The following is a 6631-nucleotide window of genomic DNA, read 5'->3' on the forward strand; positions in this document are numbered from 1 at the left end:
CAGACACCTTCCGCCAACTCTTCCATCCCGCTTGGACCCATTTCTTCACTTCCTTACCACACTCACTATTGCTCTGTATTGTTGACCCCAAGTATTAGAAGTCATCCACCCTTGCCATCTCTTCTCCCTGGAGTTTCACTCTTCCTCCTCCGCCCCTCATATACACGCACCTATATTCTGTTTTATTGTTGATACCAGCCACTTATACTTGGGGCAAAATGACAACTAATAAGTCTTCGTCGCCAATACTTGGTGCCACACAACGGCTATTTGACACATTGGCCAATCGTCATGGGAACCAGAAAGGTTTTAAAATTTTAGGTATCAGAAGTAAGAGTGGTATCTGTAAGTACTTGAGCCTGAATACTAATACTGGTGTCTGTTCCAAGAACAGCAAAGAGAAGGGAAGTGGGGAAACTGTTTCATACTAAATGTTTTCATTTTGAAGACAGGACTTTTGACAGTTACGCCAATGGTGCCAGACCTTGTCGCCTGTTGACAAGCAAACCATGAAGCTTGTTGGTGTCTTGACTGGTTAATGAAAACGGCATTGTGAAATGAAACCCTTTTAGCACAATACAAGACATTTCTGAGAGCCAGGTTTTACAAAGAAACAATCTAAAATTTAAAAAATGGCTCCCTCTTTCCCCTCCTCGTATACACAATCAAGAGTCTTCAATAAAACTAAAGCTGTTTTACAGTTAAATATTCATTTATCCACTTCTTTATTTCACAGTTTTTTCATGTAAAAGATCCTCCTCAATAACGTAATAACGTAAATGTATTCTTGTGACTATTTCGTGGGAGTGATTCATTGGATATACATTATTTTTTGTAGTAAATGGATTTCAAACAATTTAGTTTAAGTTAACACAGGAAGAGAAGAGAAAAATCACACGAACTTGGGTTTCTCTGTATTTTCATCCCGTGTTATCTTAACATTATGGAAATGGTGTAGAACCAAATAATTGCTGGTTGGAGGCCCAATTCCTGATTAAAATATATAAATTGAAAACAAATCATAAAACAAAGAGATAAAGTACGGTAACCTAAATATTGCCCTAGGAGGGTGAAGACATACAGTTTTAAATGATGAGGGCCCTACCCTCTTTTAGTTGTTCAAACAACAGCTTGTGTGCCATTTGTTTCATTTTGTGGCCCACGATGATGGCTTGAGCTGTGTTTTTCTCATAAATAGGAATTGGAGAATAATGTCCATCTGCTCCCTCTTTCTGCAGGACCACCGAGGCTGGGAGTGGGTAATGACTATAGCTACAAAACTGGCACATGTTGGTTCAGGTGACATTTCCTAGCCATGTTACAATCTACGGGATCAACAAACACTGCATTTGCATCGCTCACAGAGGGACGATTTGTCACCTGCTTTTTTCCCCCCACTCACACGATCGTCGTTACGCCCACACGGACAACCTGGGACCCGTTGGAGCCATCAGGGACATGCTAAAACGCTCACAACAGAGCTGGGAGGCATACATTTGTCAAAGGCCCACACGCTAAGCAGCTAGGAAAAAGATGGCTGATGTCACATGGGCTTGCCAATTTAACAGAAGGTAGGGGAGGACGTGAATGACTCCTGGATGAAGTGGGGGGTGGGGAGGATGGGCAAGGGTATCTCTACAACTCAGTCATCCTGAGGGGATTTCAAGTTGTCACGGTAGATTGGTGGAGCCAGCATACCGGTAATTCTTCTCACCCCAGTCGGTTTTCTGCCAACACATTATAACAATAGAAGACAAGGTGGATTTCCTTCCATGGAATAAAGATTGTGCAACAGATGCAGGGAAAGCATCGCATTTTTGATTTTTTTTCCGAGACTTGTGGTAAATGTTGAATGGGCTGCGTAAACACAGGCGGGAATGACGGACGAGGGTGCAGACTAAACCCCCTTGGGCGACAAATCGGTCGTACAGATCACGAACATTGGCTTTATCGCGCGGACGGTGTGGGCGGGGACGGCAACGGGACCAGCTGCTCGGAGATCGAGCGGCGCGGTGGGCGACAGGCGGATGGATCGGGCGCTGACACGTCCGCCTAAAGCTGTGCTAGAAAAAAAGTCATGAAGTGGAAGTGCCAAAAGAGCCTGTGTTAAAGGGCCCCTGTGTGGGATTTAGGATGCTCTACTTGCAGAAGTAGAGACATTGGTCCTCTGGTACTGTCTAATCTACACATGCAAGTCTGAGGAAGTTCACAGGATATCATGCTACTCTTTAATGGTGCTTTGTGTCCTAGATACTTTTTCTTGATGAATACATTGACGGGGGGGTAGCTAAAACCATGTTTCTAGATTTTTTTTGTGCTGTATATTTGTATTTTCATTGAATACTTGTAATTAAATTGTGTCTTAATATTGTACATTTTTTGTTTAGCATTTCGTATTTAGTTGTAATTTTGTTCTAAATTTGCTTTTATATAGGTGCCACGGTGACGCAGATGGTAAAGCATTGGCCTCACAGCTCTGAGGACCCAGGTTCGATCCCGGCCCAGCCTGTGTGGGGTTTGCATGTTCTCCCCATGCTTGTGTGGGTTGCTCCGGGCACTCCAGTTTCCTCCCACACCCCGAAAACATGCAACATTAATTGGACACTCTAAATTGCCCCTAGGTGGGATTGTGACAACCATTTTGCACAACAGGGCTCATCGTCCAGTTGTTTGTTGTGAACAAAGGACTTTGATTTGGATCTGAGTTCCTCTGATCTTCACATATGCAATAGTGGGGATGAAAAAAACACGACACTTCAGTTAAAAACACTGCAAACGTGTCTTATTGGTTAAAAACCTATGTCACTCCAGGAAACGCTGCTAAAAATAGCACAAATGTTGCCAAAATGTTCTGGGAAGAACAAAAAGAGAGCAAGAGCGAGAAAACACCAATGACGCGCTACATGGCGATGCAGAACCTCTGTGGGTTTCCATCATCAAAAAAGGAGAACGGCTGCTGGTGGGTGGTGGGATGGAGAAAGCAAGGACGTTTGGCTTGTGGAGACAATCCGACAAGGATAATGATGATGATGACGACAATGATGTTGATGAGGATGATGAGCAGCATCACGGCTGCTGTTTCTTTTGCTGGCGGGCTTCCCCTAGCGGCCATCAAGGGAACTACAATGAAAAGTGTGGGGGGGGGGGGGGGGACGCGCTGAGCTCACCTTCATCTGTTATGCTCCATTTAGCCCTTTAAGCCATCTCCTGACACACTTTCCATTGTAAGTGGGCCTGCCCAGCCAGTGAAGAAAAGTCAAAAGAAATGAGGGGAGCAAGGAGTTTTACACGACCATGATATTTGGGGGAGACCACTAAGCCGCGAGTTTAAAAAAAAAAAAAAAAAAAAAAAAAAAGAAAACAATAGCCAAATAGTAATGCGATCACAAGAGGAAGCAATGTGTCAATTTAATTGACTGGTTCATGTACAGGACTGTATATATTTGTGCAATGTGTACTGAAGATTCTCTATTCAGGTCATGTATTCTCATCAGTCACAAAACACACACACACACACACACACACACACATACAAGTGCAATATCGTAAAGGACTGTGGCGCACAGTCTGATCATAATCTGTGCAATAACCGAATACCATCTCATATTGTGGTCACACTCCCAAATATAAATGTGCATGTTCTCTAAAGGAGTCTCTTTTGATAACTGTGTCCTTATATGTCTACAGCTGTGGCCCAATAGTTAGGTTTATCATGTGCCACAAAAGGGCTACGTTCAAGACCGTGACTGGATCGTCCACAAACATCTCATAGGTGTGGCATCCTTGAGCAAGTTACAGATACCCCAAACTGCTCCCTGGATGCACAAGTTGCCCTCTGCTCCATTGTGTTCCACTATCAAGTGTGTATGTTTGTGTGTTCAATGTGATGGGTAAGACGCAAAGAAAAAAATCATGTGTATGCCTGCATGTTGATGAGAAAGATTATTATTCTTTAACTCAATGATGCAAATAGTGAGATGGCCCCAAAAAAACTTTCATTGGTCCCATGACAGTAAAGCGGTTCTCTTAATCGTTTTATATATATATATATATATATATATATATATATATATATATATATATATAGTTTACGAAGGAGAGCGAAAAGTGTGGGTGTTGAAAAAGTCGAGGGTTGGAACATCCACATTCCCAACAGGTGTGACTCCCCTGACAACTCCTACAACTACCGTAGTACAAATAAACTGCTTTTATATCCAGTACATGTTTTATAAATATCATCAGTCTAATAGCATAATTGTCCAAGTCCATTTTTAATATTTTCTGAAAACAAAAAGACAAGAAATTTAATAAACAGCTAGAGCGCAGTTAGTTTGATTCAACATTGCAAATTACCATTAGCTGGATGACTGAGAATTTACATAAATAAATGAAAAAAAATTGCAAGTACATTTGTATGATTTTCTTTAATTATTTTGACATAGAGTTAAAAAAAAAAAAAAAAAACGACTCGGGCCATTATCCTACAACGCTAATGTTATGTAAAGAAACGCTTTACAACTAAAATATTACCAAAATTTCTCTTCATTAAGGTGGATAAAGATAAGCAAAAAAATTGTTTCCTCAACTTTCGGCTCCGATTTATGATCTTATCACATTTATAATTCTTTTTAAAAAACGTCATCTGACTTCAGATTTCTCTTGCTTTGGTTCTGAACGTAGACCGACTCAATGCAGTGGGAGATCTATTCAATTGGGTAAAATTTGCTTCATTCCCTTAATTGGAAAGTTGTGATGTAGCAGGTTTTTTTTAATTAAATTAATATAATATCCAAAAAAGAAAATTTCTTGGCGGATTGGTTTTAACGTGTTTAATTAATTGAAGGCTGAAATACTGCTTGCCGACCCTTGGTTTTTTTTTTCGGTCATCCCCACCATAGTGAATAATTCCAACAATGTATGTTAGCATAGCTGTAGGTTGCTATTTAACACTAGTGTGCTGAAACGTACCATGTTTTGTTGACACAGCCCACCAACGAAGTCCACGTCAGTCCGGTGTGCGCGTGTGTGGAACTCAAGCCCCCCAGGCGGTCACCACTAAAGAATGGCCGGTCGTTAAAAATTCATCCTCTGGCGGTGTATTCTCTCCCTGCCTCATTTGCTTCACTTCAGGAGGCTTCCAAGTTCCAACCTTCACGCTAGAAGTTGCAAGGTCGGAACTTCCTTGGTCCGGGGAGCAAAACAAACTTAATTTTCCCGCTTTTAATCTCACTTCCGCATTCTTTGAAGCATGGCCGGTGTGACGTGACGAGGGAACTCCAGTGACGCGAGCAAAAAGGTGAGGAGAAGCTGGGCTTCCCCGAAGCTTCTTTCCTCATTCTCATAGTTTTAGTTTTTTGTCAGTACAGTATAGATAACATTGTCTTACCCTTTTTACCACTCGAGAGGCTTAAGTAATGTAATATAACACCTCCCACCCACCACCTAAAAAAAAAAAGGTTGTTGCCTAGTGTATCAAAGTTAAAAGTACCTGATAGTATTATGATATGAAACAATATATCGATATATGTGAGCATCAAACACCAATATTGTGGCTAAGGAGGCACATTAAATTACGAATTTGCTGTACATTTTATAGAAAGGCATATATATATATATATATATATATATATATATATATATATATATATATATATATATATATATATATATATACAGTATTTTTGTTTCCAGGGCTGATAGCAATTCAGGTTATTAGTAGCGAAGGAGGCGAATAACCGTAATTTGGAGCCAGTATTCAATTGAAGTAAAATGGAAAATGATTGCCTTTAATAATTTGTTTATTAAACTGTTTTTAAGATCTGCAACGTGTCAAAGTCATTTTTCCAATCTTAGAAATTTGACTTTTTTTTATTATTCTAACAGAAAATCCTGTGAGCTCTCAGGCTCAGCACCCTGTTTTATGCAGTTAAATGAAAACTAAAATTAATACAATTTTACATTCAACAAAATGTTTTAAAATTTCAATTAACTGAAACATTAAAGGTGGCACGGTGGTGCAGCTGGAAAGTGTTGGCCTCAGAGTTGGTCCCGGGTTCATCCCGGACACACCTGTGTGGATTTTGCATGTTCTCCCTGTGCCTGCGTGGGTTTTCTCCTGGCATTCCGGTTTCCTCCCACATCCCAAAAACATGCAACATTAATTGCACAGTCTAAATTGCCACTAAGTGTGATTGTGAGTGCAGCCGTTTGTCTCAGTGTGCCCTGCGATTGGTTGGCAACCAGTTCAGGGTTTACCCTGCCTCCTGTCCGTTGACAGCTGGGATTGGCTCCAGTACTCCCCGTGACCTTTGTGAGGATAAGCGGCTAAGAAAATGGATGGATGGATGAAATTTTAGTGTAACTTTGAAATGTGTAATTAATATAAGTGTAATGTAAGTAATGTAATGTGTAAAAATCAACATTTTAAGTTAAAAGCAAAAGTGCAAGGAGTTTCCAGAGGTGCCAGCAACTTTTAAGTTTACTACAAGTTTGAATCAAAAAATTAATTTTTCCCTCAAGTTTACCTTATCAACTGTAAGATTAAAGAAAGAAAAGAAAAAAAGCAGATGCCAGCATTTGTCATAATGCTGAATATTTGTGCTGATAATCAGCCTTGCCAATAATTGGTCGA

At 40.4% G+C, this 6631-nt stretch overlaps 1 protein-coding gene across 1 annotated transcript in view; it reads right to left on the reverse strand.

The window, feature by feature from the left end:
• Window positions 1–5247, reverse strand: part of grin2ab (glutamate receptor, ionotropic, N-methyl D-aspartate 2A, b) — a 142726-nt gene extending 137479 nt beyond the window's left edge. The window contains exon 1 of the mRNA XM_061830575.1: window positions 4969–5247. The gene's annotated coding sequence lies outside the window, so the exon portion shown is untranslated. The remainder of the gene's footprint in view (window positions 1–4968) is intronic.
• Between the last annotated feature and the right edge of the window lie 1384 nt (window positions 5248–6631).

The sequence above is a fragment of the Syngnathoides biaculeatus genome, chromosome 9 (genome assembly GCF_019802595.1).
Source record: "Syngnathoides biaculeatus isolate LvHL_M chromosome 9, ASM1980259v1, whole genome shotgun sequence".
Taxonomy (NCBI): Eukaryota; Metazoa; Chordata; class Actinopteri; order Syngnathiformes; family Syngnathidae; genus Syngnathoides; species Syngnathoides biaculeatus.